We start from the raw sequence: 15,875 nt of genomic DNA on the forward strand, positions 1-15,875 counted from the left end.
TGGAAAAGACCCTGATGTTGGAAAAGATTGAAGGCAGGAGGAGAAGGAGTCGACAGAGGATGAGATGGTTGGATGGCATCATGGATTCAATGGACATGAGTTTGAGCAAGCTCTAGGGGTTGGTGATGGATAGGGAAGCCTGGTGTGCTGCAGTCCATGGGGTCGCAAAGAGTCGGACATGACTGAGCAACTGAACTGAACTACCCATTATACTGTGTAACCCTGACAAGTACATGAACTTTTCTGAGCTTATTTTCTCATCATGGATAAAACAAAGATATTAAATAGATAACTATTAAGATCCCTTCAAGTTCTAACCCTATGTGATTTTTAGAATTTCTTCTAAAAGAAATTAGAGGTAATTAGATAGAACTTTTAGAACAATCAATGTGACAATGTCCAGACCAAGATACTTGCTCTCAGGCAAGTAGGTGATCTTCCTTCAGCATCTAAGTTGTAGTAGTGGTGGGGATAGTGTTGGAAATAATAGTAGTTGGGCTAAGATTTATTCAGCATTTGCTATATATCAACCACTGAACTAAGAATTTTACATGTGTTGTTATATCTAACTCAACACAGCAATATATAATGTAGATACTACTATTTTTCCAATTTTCCAAAGGACTAACAAAGCAAACAAACAAACAAAAAATTAGGTTAACTTGACTGGGTCTATACTAATAAGTGTTGAAGACAAAAGGAGCTCTGTTGACATATCTCTGTATGCTCTTTGAGAGCACGGACACTGTTTTATCTATTTAGCCTAACTCAGTGTCTAACAAATGGTACGTATTCAATTATTGTGTGGAATAAAAGAAAGGAAGGAAATGAGGGAGGGAGGGAGAAAAGGAAGGGGAGAGAGAAAGAAATTATATCTAGACATGCTATGTCCTCAATAAATATTTCTTCCTTTAACCCTTTCTTTCTTTAACCCTGAAATCACAGGGAAATCTGCAGTAATGTTCAGGAATCCTAGGGTTTAGTGATCTTTCCCTCCTGAGTATTCCAAACTGTAATTCCTAGTACAGGTCACTGAAGCATCTGCTATCATCTGGTTTAGTATTCTAGCTAATAGATAGTTTTGGTTCTCTCTCAATTCTAACATTAGTCTAACAAAAGAATATAGTTGATTCTACCACACTAAGTTTCTGGAAAAAAAGAATGTCCCTGATATTGGTCTCTCACCCACTGGTTAAACTAAAATGAAAGAAAAGCTATTCCCAGAGGAAACAGCTTGTGTACTTCCAAACCTAATAGTACACATGAATATCATCAACCAGAATTTGAGATGCCTAAGAAAGATGTTTTGATGCAGATAAAGGGATCACTTTGCTACTTCTGCCATTGTTATAGGACCGCCTCGTGCCATACAGAATGGAACTTTAGAGGGGCGTTAACTAAAGCAGGTCATGACAAACACTACTTTGACTCTACTTCTACTTGGCTTTTTCTTCATTTATTTACAATTAGAATTCAGTGAATAACAGAAACCATAATTATAAACATGTGTACAGTAAATACAGGGCCCACTACTTATGTTTAGGAAAACACAAATTTTTAAATGTGATCTGATCTACCCGATCCTAAGAAAGCCTGCATAGTTAGTGTTTTCAGTGAGATAGTGATAGGGTCGGGGTAGGAGAGTTTGGGGGAGAAAATGATTGCTTAGGAAAGCCATAGCATTGCTCACACAACACAGAATTTTATTTACATCTATGCTGAAAACATTTTCTAGGTGATTAGTGACTTAGTCATCGAATACCTCAGCATTCTGTGTAAAAGAGGGATAATGTAAAGACTTCTCATAGTCAGCACAATGAATGCAAAGTATATTGCAAATAGTGTTATGGCAATTCTTGATTGTGTTGAGTATCAATTCTTATATATTCATTTCTCATTTTAAGGAAAGAATTTATCAGTAGTCTCATCTCCATCTCATCCACAGTGTGAGAGCTAAAGGAAGTACATGAAGACCATCCAAAATATAAAGCAAATAACAAGTTTCTAGGCCTCTATTCTTTCAGAAATGTTTTATTTATACATGCATTCATTCAACATTTACTTACCACCTAGTATGTACAAGGCATTGTATTAAGAGACTGTGGAAAACCATACACTTAGCTCAGTACCTATGTGTCTTACTCCCAAAGAGGTCAATTAAATTCATATTATGGTAGTTAAAAAAAAAAAAAACCAGATTTAAACAGGTCAATAAAAGAAGATACACAAGCTCTAAGATTTTATGTTATGAAATACCAATAGAAACTCGTAAGCATTTTTAAAAAGACTAATGCAAGTTATTTGAATAAGTTTTCAATATCAGGAATTTGGTACTACCAAATAAATTAATTAAATGCTTTGTATATTGAGTTGCCGCTTTTTATATTATATTTATAGAACTTTAGCTAACTAGTACAGGATATAGTTCATATTAGCTTGTCTATGTTAAAAATATAGATACTTGTCAGAAACCTTGTAGAGCTGTTATCTAAAAGAAACATCACTAACAGAAATGCTTAGGAAAAAACATCAAGTGACTAGGATTTGATAAAGGATTTCTTTTGTGGCTCAGCTGGTAAAGAATCTGCCTGCAATGCGAGAGACCTGGCTTTGATCCCTGGGTTGGGAAGATCCCTGGAGAAGAGAAAGGCTACCCACTCCAGTATTCTGGCCTGGAGAATTCCATGGACTGTATAGTCCATGCGGTCCGACACGCAAAGAGTCGGACACAACTGAGCGACTTTCACTTTCAATTTCAGGATTTGATAAAACTAAAGGATGATATTCCAGTCTTAAATTTTACATCTGGATTTTAGTTCCTCTTCAAAGATAATTATCTAATTTTTCCTTATTTTCTCTCTCACTTCCACTCAGCTGCAATGGAGACACATGCACAAATCAAGAAATCATCTTGAATTTTCTTAATATCACTTAAATTTTCTGAATATGCCCCATGTGTCCACTAATAGCCAAATGCTTTCAAATCTGTTCAGCTAAATGGATCAATAACTACATCCAGCCTCACATAGTGGGGTTGCCAACATAGTGAAACTGAGCCAAACAGAAAATGTCTCTATGAGGACAAAAATTATTATCAACCCAGTTATCTTGAGAGATCCACTCTCCCCAGGTATTCTTTGGAGAACTTAGCATACACATTATCTAGGGCAGTCAACAGTTGCTAAGAAAATATTTGAGACTGAGAACAAAGAATTTGGATAAAATATTTGGGAACTAGAATCAATGAGTTTTATAATAAACCAGTGTAATAGCTCAAGGACTACATCAAGCAAGAATCTTTCAAACTTGGAGGACACAAAATATGTAACAGCACAAGCAAACTGCTAACAAGCTTCTCTGTGCACTCAATCATATGACACAGCTGCAAACAACAATTGAGCAGGTGCAACCAAGCTTTTGAGAATTCCTGCCTGTTGCCCAGAAACCACACCACCACACAGTTGAGGTTTTCAAACAGGTGCAAACATTTTTTTTTCCCATTACTCTAGTACTTGAGACAGTGCAGCAGACAGGAAGTACATCTGCAACTACTCCTTACCTAAAGCAGCCAGCACAGAAAATAAACTCAAAAGTGACACAAAAAAAGTTTTAACATAAAACAATAGTGTCAAAAACAGTAGTTTTGCAAGTCTCTGATCCCACATCAGGAGCCGCTTTAATAGAACAGTTCCATAAAACAGTTTTTAATCTTTCCATTAGATGAATGCTTTGTAACTGAAATTATTCTGCTTCATCAAATCTTAGAAATGTTTATTTGATTCTTACAATAGAGTGAAATGCAAGGTATGTATAAAATGTAATATCCTTTGATGCTTGCCAATATTTGAAGGTACTCAAAAATTAACATTTTCACATTATGAAATCTGTAAGCAATTTTAATGCCCCCAAATGTAATCACTTACCAGCTAATATGTCGATTAACATAACTATAGGTAATTCACATACATACCTGTGCAGCTATGGGGCACAGACAGACTTGCAGTTTATCAGGTACTCTGAAATGTAAAACAAATATATTTTGTAAGTAAAAATAATTTTTGAAGTGGAGCCAGTATTTATGCTGAGACAATTTCTGCAGAGAAGTAGAAAAGATTGTAGTCCTTAAACAAGTGGGCTATTTTATATCTGAATTTTCTCCATAGGATATTTCAGTTCACCTTAAATTCATACGTGTGAGTATATGCACACACAGCTTCCGGAACAGTGTGATCAAAAACAAGTACCAGCAAGGGACTAAGACTCACCACGGTCTCTGAAATGAAAATATGTTTACCAGAGGATGAAACAAACACTTAAAATTGATTTTTTTCTTTGGTGTTGTTCCATGACTATGGCCTTCCTAATACAAATACGACTGCTACTCAGATTCATCAACGCTCAGTTTGGACTGGTGAGGAAGAAAGGTGCTTTTGTAGAGCAGTCCACAGAAATGCATAAATAAATAAAAATAAGCTCTATGCTCATTAACTTCAAGTTACAACAGCAAATAGAAATGAGATTTCTATAAGAGGAAATGCTAAAGCCACATTAGATATGATGCCTCAGTGCAACACAGTAAGAAAACTGCCATCGAAGTAGGTATTGGAAAGAAGTCCAGCTTAAACAAAGTATGCAGAGTTTACAATTAGACCCAAAAAATATCTGCATGAAGGTGGAAACTGTATTGCAAAATGCAGCCTCTGAACTACTGTGACCTTAAACATATTCATAATCTCTCTGAAAGCAAACTAAAATATTTAATCTCTATACCTCTGAACATAGTTGATGATAGGAACATATTAAAGTCATTAAGTTTAGTTGATAAAACTTGCTTAAAAGTGTGAAAAAAATAATCAATTTGTATTATGACAGTGAAACACCTCTTCATACACTTCTGAGGGGAGTATGAATTGCTAACATTTTTCTGTTAAACTATTGAGTAATATGATTAAGAATTTAAAATTCAGAATCTCTCATTCTACAGTAATTTTAATTCTAAAATTCTACCTTACATAACTGAACATCAACAGAGATTTATGTTAGCAAAAAAATAAAACTAACCTAGCTAAGCTAAATTTTCCACAGTAGAAAAATAAAGTATAGCACATCCATATAAAGAAATATTTTGAAACTATCTGCAGGGTAGTTTGTGGTTCTAAAGTATGTTATAAACACACAGAGTACCAATTGTATGGACATAATAGAATTTGTGTGGCTGAGAGAAAAAATAAGAACACGAAAAATTAAATGATTACATTTGGATAATAAGATTACGCATGATGTTAATTTTTCTTTTTACTTTCACACATAGTTAACCACTACAATAGACATGACTTTTATAATAAGAAAAACACTAGTTGTCAGAGAAGGGTAAAGGGAAAAAGTTTTAGAGTGCCATATGGAAATGATAAATCTAACCTTCATATGTGAAATAAATTAACTCAGTCGCACATGAAATCCACTAAGAATACCTACAGTGAAAAACACATCCTCCCTGGTTCCTCATAGGGGTACAGCCGGGGTCTCTTTTATCCCATTGCTTTAGAATATAAACCAGTAATTTGATAACACATTTTTTAATCATCTTAGTAAAACTTTCTTAATTATGCAGAGTGAAATGATGGCAAGAACAATTTAGGACTGCAAATCTGTTCAACCTATTACAAACTAATTTATTTAATAAGTCAACAATATTTAGTGAGCATCTATTGCATGCGAAGTACTGTTCATTATATTTTAAAAGATAAATTAGAAAACACCTCATAGAGCTAACAATTTAAAAGGACTTTTAAAATTAATGCATTTCTTTTGCTGTTTCTCATACAGGGTTATCGTTACCATCTTTCTAAATTCCATATATATGCGTTAGTATACTGTATTGGTGTTTTTCTTTCTGGCTTACTTCACTCTGTATAATAGGCTCCAGTGTCATCCACCTCATTAGAATTGATTGAAATGTATTCTTTTTAATGGCTGAGTAATACTCCATTGTGTATATGTACCACAGCTTTCTTATCCATTCGTCTGCTGATGGACATCTAGGTTGCTTCCACGTCCTGGCTATTATAAACAGTGCTGCAATGAACATTGGGGTACACGTGTCTCTTTCCCTTCTGGTTTCCTCAGTGTGTATGCCCAGCAGTGGGATTGCTGGGTCGTATGGCAGTTCTATTTTCCAGGTTCGATGCATGATACAGGATGCTCGGGGCTGGTGCCCTGGGATGACCCAGAGGGATGGTACAGGGAGGGAGGCGGGAGGGGGGTTCAGGATGGGGAACATGAGTACACCGTGGCAGATTCATGTTGATGTATGGCACAACCAATACAATATTGTAAAGTAATTAGCCTCCAATTAAAATAAATAAATTTATATTTAAAAATTAATGCATTTCTATTTATTTTACTGTGAATCCAAAACTGATCCAAAATAATAGTATTAAAAAAACAACAAAAACAAAACAAAATTTAAAATATTTACTACAGCTCAGATAAAGACATAAACACAATACATATGGTTTAAGGAATTTGTGACAGATCTGGCACACTTTGAGAAAACATATCAGGTTGATTTTTTTGTATTATTGAGCAAAAACTGATATTTACATAACACCCCAAAAGTCTTAAGTACATGAATGTGTATCACTTATAAAATGCCCTAGTAAATTACTATAAGAAACGCTGGACTGGAAGAAACACAAGCTGGAATCAAGATTGCCGGGAGAAATATCAATAACCTCAGATGTGCAGATGACACCACCCTTATGGCAGAAACTGAAGAGGAACTAAAAAGCCTCTTGATGAAAGTGAAAGCAGAGAGTGAAAAAGTTGGCTTAAAGCTCAATATTCAGAAAACGAAGATCATGGCATCCGGTCCCATCACTTCATGGGAAATAGATGGGGAAACAGTGGAAACAGTGTCAGACTTTATTTTTCTGGGCTCCAAAATCACTACAGATGGTGACTTCAGCCATGAAATTAAAAGACACTTACTCCTTGGAAGGAAAATTATGACCAACCTAGATAGCATATTGAAAAGCAGAGACATTACTTTGCCAACAAAGGTTCGTCTAGTCAAGGCTATATTTTTCCTGTGGTCATGTATGGATGTGAGAGTTGGACTGTGAAGAAGGCTGAGCGCCAAAGAATTGATGCTTTTGAACTGTGGTGTTGGAGAAGACTCTTGAGAGTCTCTCGGACTGCAAGGAGTACCAATCAGTCCATTCTGAAGGAGATCAGCCCTGGGATTTCTTTGGAAGGAATGATGCTAAAGCTGAAACTCCAGTACTTTGGCCACCTCATGCAAAGAGTGACTCATTGGAAAAGTCTCTGATGCTGGGAGGGATTGGGGGCAGGAGGAGAAGGGGACGACAGAGGATGAGATGGCTGGATGGCATCACTAACTCGATGGACGTGAGTCTGAGTGAACTCCGGGAGTTGGTGATGGACAGGGAGGCCTGGCGTGCTGCAATACATGGGGTTGCAAAGAGTCGGACATGACTGAGCGACTGATCTGATCTGATGTATTTTTTATCCTTATGTAGTCTACTTTTTGTTAACAGAATTATATATTAGGAGACCAGTATGAAAAAAAAATTGATTCAATCTCAGATACCAGATGTGTAAGACTGTCTCTGATTACCTAAAGCTACATAAAACATATGCACAATTATTAACAAGATATACTTATTTATTGTCACCCAAAGTAAATAAGTGAGTTACTTTCTAACTTTACCAAAGACAATGCTGTACTGTCATCTCCAGGGAAAGAAGGTAAGGCTGGACAGACCAGTGCTGAGGGAATCCCTGGTAACCAAGGGGGGTGGTGGTGAGGGATGTGAAGCACTTAGTTGAGCAGATAAAAGAATGCAGCACACAGTATCCTTGTCACCTGTAACCATAGTGGGCATTTGCCTCTCTGAAGCTAGTGCCACATGATGGCCCTCAGGTTCAGTCAATGGGGTCAGCCTGTGTGAAGCTGTGCCACTCAGTAAGAGAAGCTATTTATGGGATCAATGACCTGTGGGTCTGGGACAACAGCAGAGTTATATGAGGCAGGATAGTTTTGCTACCAGAGAAACCTAGAATTGAGTTCTAGATCCCTCTTTTCAATTGTATTATCTTAAATGAGTTAACGGTTCCCTGTCTGTAAAATGATGATCAGGATCTCCTGATGGTGCAGTGGTAAAGAATACACTTGTCAATGCAGGAGATGTGAGTTCAATCCCTGGGTCGGGAAGATCCACTGGAGAAGGAAGTTGCCACCTCAGTATTTCGTATTCAGGAGTTCCCACTCCAGTATTCTTGCCTGGGAAATCCCATAGACAGGGGAATCTGGCAGGCTACAACCCATGGGGTCGCAAAAAGAGTCGGACATGACTTAGTGACTGAACAACAACAAAAATTATGATCATGTTACCTAACCTATAAGATTGTTTGTGCCTATGCATCCCTGGAAGCTCAGCTGGTAAAGAATCCACCTGCAATGCAGAAGACCCTGTTTCAATTCCTGGGTCCAGAAGATCCCCTGGAGAAGGGAGAGGCTACCCAACCACTATTCTTGGGCTTCCCTGGGTGACTCAGATGGTAATGAATCCATCTGAAATGCGGGAGACCTGGGTTCAATACCTGGGTTGGGAAGATCCCTTGGAGGAGGGCATGGCAACCCACTCCAGTTTTCTTGCCTGGAGAATCCCCATGGACAAAGGAGCCTGGTGGGCTACAGTCCATGGGCTCTCAAAGAGTTGGACATGACTGAGTGACTAAGCACACATTATATGTGATAGGCATGGAAAAGAACTAGCACAGTATGAAAGTAAATGTTGCTGAACAGAAGCTATTGCTGCTGCTGCGTCACTTTAGTCGTGTCCGACTCTGTGCGATCCCATAGATGGCAGCCCACCAGGCTTCCCGTCCCTGGGATTCTCCAGGCAAGAACACTGGAGTGGGTTGCCATGCCCTCCTTTCTAAAGCACCAATTCTATTACGCAAGAGGAAGGCAGTAATATGTGCCCATTTTTCTGAATGAAAAATGAAGGACCACTGTCTACACTTAACTGAAACAATCAGGAAATGGAACTATAAGGGCAAAGGTAAGCAATTATTCAGCTGGAATCAGGACCAGGTGTTGTAGGCTCCTTAAAAATCACACATGAACAGTATCACTTTTTTAGGTATTCTAAAGAGACTCTGCAAATGACCTGAGTTCACATACAGCACAAGATTTTGCAAATAGAAGTAAAAAAATACTACAATTGGCTTTGCTCTCAGGGCTTAAAATACACAAATTAATACATACTGAGGTTCTAGACCTTCTGATTTGATCTGGAGGACAGCACAAAGAATTGTTACACAGTGCCTTTAGAATCTATTGCAGTTTACATAATCCCTAGAATAGTTTGGGTTTTATGAGGGTGAAGTTACTATCAGTACCATTCGTGATGGAGATATACTATAGAGGATTTATTTTTTAAGTTCTTTCTACTCCTAGGTTGGCATAGCTGTGTTCCCCAGTGGGAACTGAATAGATCTGACTTTGTGCTGTGTAGACTAAAAGTTCATCTTCCCTTCATACTGGATGGGCCTGGCTAGTGATGGAAGAGGGGGTGTTTAATGTTACCTCTTGAGCCATTAATAAATCAAATACCTAATTCACTTATTGTGGTGCTGGAGAAGACTCTTGAGAATTCTTTGGCCTAAAAGGAGATCAAATCAGTCAATCCTAAAGGAAATCAACACTGCATATTCATTGGAAGGACTGACACTGAAGCTGAAGCTCCAATACTTTGGCTACCTGATATGAAGAACCGACTCATTGGAAAAGAACCTGATGCTGGGTAAGACTGAGGGCAGGAGGAGAAGGGAGTGACAGAGGATGAGATGGTTGGATAGCATCACTGACTCAATGGACTTGAGTTTAGGCAAACTCCAGGAGATAGTGAAGGACATGGAAGTCTGGTGTGATACAGTTCATGGAGTCGCAAAGAGTCTGACAAAACTTAGCAACTGAACAACAGCAGCAGTTCACTTAAGGCACTGAAAAGAGTCTCAGCTGGGTCTGCAGGAGCACTGGCTCCATAAAAGAACTCTGAGCCTAAATTTAAACTAAAAAATATTTCCCCTATGGCTGAATGAGCATTCTTAGGAATCTTGAGTGGTTTACATTTTAAATTTGGCTTATTTTAAGAAAAGATACTATCTAATCTAAAATACTTTTATTTTATTTAATATGTATTTACTTCTTCCAGACCTACAATTGATCTGGGTGCTCAATCATTATTATATTATAAAATATAGATTTTAATAATCACTAAAGCCAGCTTATTTTTTTACATTGAGGTGTCCTGAATTCTGGAGTTTACCTGAACTCAAAGTTTATGAAGATTAAGAGGAATATAATTTTAAAAGCAGACTTGAAAAACTTGTTAGTTATGCTTATTTTTATAAATTACTAAGTTAGATTTAGCCCTATCAGAAAGGGGAATAAAGAGAAGCAAAAGTTATCTATTTATCAGTTCTGTGAACGGGAAACAGATAAAAGGCAATAAGGAAGGAAAAGGAAATCATATGATAAACACCCGTTAATCCAAAGGCATAGTTGGTCTGTCTAGACTTTAGGTCACACTTGCTCTAATAAAGCTATAGAGTGTAGTAAAAGCTAAGCTTACAAAATAAATGTAAAATTTCTATTATTATTACTGGCTACTACTTAAAATGAAACAATTTAATATCACATTTTATGTATAAACATGATGAATTTGGACTCTCCATAGAACCCTGATCCACAATATACTAAATATTAATAATTCTATCCTGTAAGTCACACTTCAGAGTTTATTAAATAGAAAATAGTTTTTAATAGATGACTTTTATTTTTATTTTTTTTAATTTTATTTTATTTTTAAACTTTACAATATTGTATTAGTTTTGCCAAATATTGAAATGAATCCGCCACAGGTATACCTGTGTTCCCCATCCTGAACCCTCCTCCCTCTGGGTCCCAGTGCACCAGCCCCAAGCATCCAGTATCGTGCATTGAACCTGGACTGGCGACTCGTTTCATACATGATATTATACATGTTTCAATGCCATTCTCCCAAATCTCCCCACCCTCTCCCTCTCCCACAGAGTCCATAAGACTGATCTATGCATCAGTGTCTCTTTTGCTGTCTCGTACACAGGGTTATTGTTACCATCTTTCTAAATTCCATATATATGCGTTAGTATACTGTATTGGTGTTTTTCTTTCTGGCTTACTTCACTCTGTATAATAGGCTCCAGTTTCATCCACCTCATTAGAACTGATTCAAATGTATTCTTTTTAATGGCTGAGTAATACTCCATTGTGTATATGTACCACTGCTTTCTTATCCATTCATCTGCTGATGGACATCTAGGTTGCTTCCATGTCCTGGCTATTATAAACAGTGCTGCGATGAACAATGGGGTACATGTGTCTCTTTCCCTTCTGGTTTCCTCAGTGTGTATGCCCAGCAGTGGGATTGCTGGATCATAAGGCAGTTCTATTTCCAGTCTTTTAAGGAATCTCCACACTGTTCTCCATAGTGGCTGTACTAGTTTGCATTCCCACCAACAATGTAAGAGGGTTCCCTTTTCTCCACACCCTCTCCAGCATTTATTGCTTGTAGACTTTTGGATCGCAGCCATTCTGACTGGCGTGAAATGGTACCTCATAGTGGTTTTGATTTGCATTTCTCTGATAATGAGTGATGTTGAGCATCTTTTCATGTGTTTGTTAGCGAAATAATTGACTTTTAAAACTTAACTTTTTACATTAAAGTTTAAGTGTTAGTAAAGAAAATTAACAAAATTAAAGCTTAGAAAAATGTTAAAAATAATATTTTCAAAATATTCTCAACTTAAAGCTATGATTATGGAAAAGATTTATTTTTATGGAATGTGAAAATTCTACTGACCACCTTGTACACATTCCTGGGGTCTTAATTTAGGTGATGTCTCATCGAGAATCTGATGTCCTGTGTTTAATATTGTCATAATAATCATCACACAGCATTGTAATTGTCTTTCATATAAGACTGTAAAAATGGGAAACAAAGGTTTTGTCTTATTCACCATTATGTCATTAGTTCCTAGTACATAACCGAATGAATTAATAGTAGGTATGGGTTAAATGGATGGAGGAGCCTGGTAGGCTGCAGTCCATGGGGTCACCAGAGTCGGACACGACTGAGTGACTTCACTTTCACTTTTCACTTTCATGCATTGGAGAAGGAAATGGCAACCCACTCCAGAGTTCTTGCCTGGAGAATCCCAGGGATGGGGGAGCCTGGTGGGCTGCCATCTATGGGGTCACACAGAGTCGGACACGACTGAAGCGACTTAGCAGCAGTAGCAGCATGGGTTAAATGGGGCTTCCCTTGTGGCTCAAACAGTAAAGAATCTACCTGCAATGCAGGAGACCTGAGTTGAGTCCCTGGGTCAGGATGATCCCTGGAGAAGGGAATGGCTACCCACTCTAGTATTCTTGCCTGGAGAATTCTGTGGACAGAGGAGCCTGGTGGGCTACAGTCCATGAGCTCACAAAGAGTTGGACATGACTGAGTGACTAGTACACATATGGGTTAAATATTCGGTATTTGGGTTAAACATTGGGTATAGGAATACCGAATGAATTGTGTCACATCTATTCCTAATGATTAAATAATTCACAATGCATTGAAAAATTAAAGAGCTACATCTCTAAACAAGACATTTTTCCATCTTTAAAGGCCTGATCTTGCAGCTTCTTTATTTGACTCTTCCTTCCTATTTTTCCTCTTAATCAGTACAAAACTAAATTATCAGAATCTGAGTCTCAAATTTAATAACAAATTACAAAGCCTGGTTGGTTTGATCCTGAGGTGGACCGGTTGATTCTTATGTCCCTCTTCAGCAGATAGCTGGTATGGTAGACTTTGACACACACAGGTCCCTGAAAGAGTTCTGCAGTTCCTAACCAATTGTGTACTTCTCAGTCTCAGAGAGACTGGGTCTGACTACTGTTCCTGAGACAGACCCAACCATTATTTTATTCTTTCTGGAATCCATTGCAATTTGAATTATCCATGCGGTTACTGGTTTAATAGATGGTAAAGAATCCACCTGCAATGCAGAAGACCTTGTTTCGATTCCTGGGTCCAGAAGATCCCCTGGAGAAGGGATAGGCTGTACACTCCACTATTCTTGGGCTTCCCTGGGTGGCTCAGATGGTAACGAATCCATCTGCAATGCTGGAGACCTGGGTTCAATACCTGGGTTGGGAAGATCCTCTGGAGGAAGGCATGGCAACCCACTGCAGTTTTCCTGCCTGGAGAATTCCCTCTCCCTCGCTAGGTTGTACATGCCATAGAGGCCACATTATTTTGTTCAGCACTCTATACCCAGGGTCTGGTTTAGTGCCTGACACACAATAAAACACTCAATAAATATTGGTCAGATGTGTAAATATAAGGTTTGGAGCAGCAGTTTTCAATCAAGAGAGACTGTAAAATTAGATAGGTAACAGCTACCCCTACTGTTGTTTTCTCTACATTCCAAGTCTATCTGCCACATGGAAGACTTGAAGCTATAGGCACTCTTTTATTATAAATTCTGTTCAATCAATGGCAAACTTCAAAAGCAATACTAGGTAGGCTGGAGGTACAATATCTAGGAGATGCAATGGAATTATAATGAGAACAGCAACCACTTCCAATAAGAAGTTTAGGATTTGAATTCCAGCTTACTAAGTGTATATCCTAGGGAACTTACATAATCTCCCTAAATACTCAGTTTCGTCTTATTTAAAATGGGGGGGAGATTTTGTCTAACATGCAGAGTTTTTAATGGTAGTTGAATAAGATTGTATATATGAAAGCAACTGATGGTATAATTCGTGGCATTTAGGAGAAGGGGCTTACTACAACAGCCTACCCTCTTCTGTGCACTACCTGCAGAGTTCCAAAAGGCAAATGTGTACCAGCTCTTTAGGTACAATTACAGGGCATCCGAATTTAGAGTTAGGCCCCTTCTTTGCATTTGTGATTATCATACAGTGGCACTGGAAGAAACTGAATATTATGAAAACTTTATTGAAAATTCATTTTTCATGTTGTCATTGTTGTCGGTCAGTCACATCTGACATACGTCTAAAGTTTAGTTGGGAATGAGAAAATAAAGACAAAAAGACAATATCTCAAGCAATAATGGACCCTTTCCAAAACTGAGAAAGATATGAAACATCAGATGTATAAAGCAAGTCTTAAGAATAATAATTGGAGAAGGCAATGGCACCCCACTCCAGTACTCTTGCCTGGAAAACCCCATGGACGGAGGGGCCTGGTAGGCTGCAGTCCATGGGGTCGCTAAGAGTCAGACACGACTGAACGACTTCACTTTGACTTTTCACTTTCATGCATTGGAGAAGGAAATGGCAACCCACTCCAGTGTTCTTGCCTGGAGAATCCCAGGGAGGGGAAGCCTGTTTGGCTGCCGTCTATGGGGTTGCACAGAGTCGGATATGACTGAAGCGACGCAGCAGCAGCAAGAATAATAATTAAAAATAAATTCAAACCAAGAGACATTATAATGAAATCTAGAACACTGTATCACTGATGACCCAATCAAAGAAAACACAACTCATAGTGTTTAAAATGAGATAAGATGAAGTATGCGGAAGAGGCTGATAAGTGAACCAAGGCATGGTGACACAACCCAGAAATTTCTCAGCAATGCCAAGGGACAGAGGGGTAAAATAGTTGGGTCACCACAGAGAAGTAGCAGTACTTGGACATGTAACCCAAGTTGACAAAGGAGAAATATTTTTATTTCTTCTTTCCTCCAGTCAGTTACCAATGATTCCCAGTGGATGAATCCAGGCAGAAGAAAACTGATTTTGGAGCCTAGGAAATTCATCTTGAATTGTCAGCTATCTTCAAAAACAATCAAGAAGACAAAAGAATGAATTTTAGAGTCAAAAAATCCACAATCTGCACAAATATCAAAGAGAGTAAGGACAAATTATCTATAGAGGAAGCTCAACTAAACCGATAGTTAACACCTCACCAGCAACAATAGAGTCTAGAAAACAGTGGAATAGTATATTCAAAGTATTGAGCGAAAATAAGTACCGTAGTTTATATAGTCAAATAAAATGTCATTTTAAAAGTGAGAATATCAAAATCAAAACTGCAATGAAATATAACCTCATACCAGTCAAAATGGCCATCATCAAAAAGTCTACCAATAATAAATGCTGAAGAGGGTATGAAGAACATGGAATCATCTCATACACTGTCGGCAGGAATGTAAACTGGTGCAGTCACTATGGAGAACAGTATGGGGGTTCCTTAAAAAATTAAAAATAGAGCTACCGTATGATCCAGCATCCCACTCATGGGCAGATGCCCAGAAAAAAAAAAAGCTCTAATTCAAAAAGATACATGTACCACAATGTTCATAGCAGCAAAGACATGGAAGCAACCTAAATGTCCACGACAGATGAATGAATAGCAATACATACAATGGTATATATATATACATATATATAATGTATAAATATAAAAATATAAAATTTATATTTATGTATCTATAAAGGCTTCCCTTATATATCCATAAGGGATTCCATGGTGGCTCAGATGGTAAAGAATCTGCCTTAAATGCAGAAGACCAGGGTTCAATCCCTGCATTGGTAAAATCCCCTGGAGAAGTGAATGGCTACCAATTCCCATGTTCTTGCCTGGGAAATCCCATGGAGAAAGGAGCCTGGCAAACTACAGTCAGGGGGTCACAAAGAATCAGACATGACTTAGCAACTAACACTTTCACACTTTCACAAGGGCTTCCCAGGTGGCTCAGTGGTAAAGAATCTCCCTGACAAT

The 15,875-nt window shown here is 38.0% G+C and overlaps 1 protein-coding gene across 30 annotated transcripts in view; it reads right to left on the reverse strand.

The window, feature by feature from the left end:
* ZBTB20 (zinc finger and BTB domain containing 20) overlaps positions 1–15,875 on the reverse strand; it is an 863,676-nt gene that overhangs the window by 632,789 nt on the left and 215,012 nt on the right. For 28 of the 30 annotated variants that reach the window (XM_070793746.1, XM_070792544.1, XM_070793369.1 and 25 more), the window contains one exon: positions 3,971–4,016. The gene's annotated coding sequence lies outside the window, so the exon portion shown is untranslated. Of the gene's footprint in view, positions 1–3,923; positions 3,943–3,970; positions 4,017–15,875 lie in introns of those variants that run through there. The other 2 variants (XM_070793099.1, XM_070793480.1) reach the window with 1 other exon arrangement.

The sequence above is a fragment of the Bos indicus genome, chromosome 1 (assembly GCF_029378745.1).
Source record: "Bos indicus isolate NIAB-ARS_2022 breed Sahiwal x Tharparkar chromosome 1, NIAB-ARS_B.indTharparkar_mat_pri_1.0, whole genome shotgun sequence".
Taxonomy (NCBI): Eukaryota; Metazoa; Chordata; class Mammalia; order Artiodactyla; family Bovidae; genus Bos; species Bos indicus.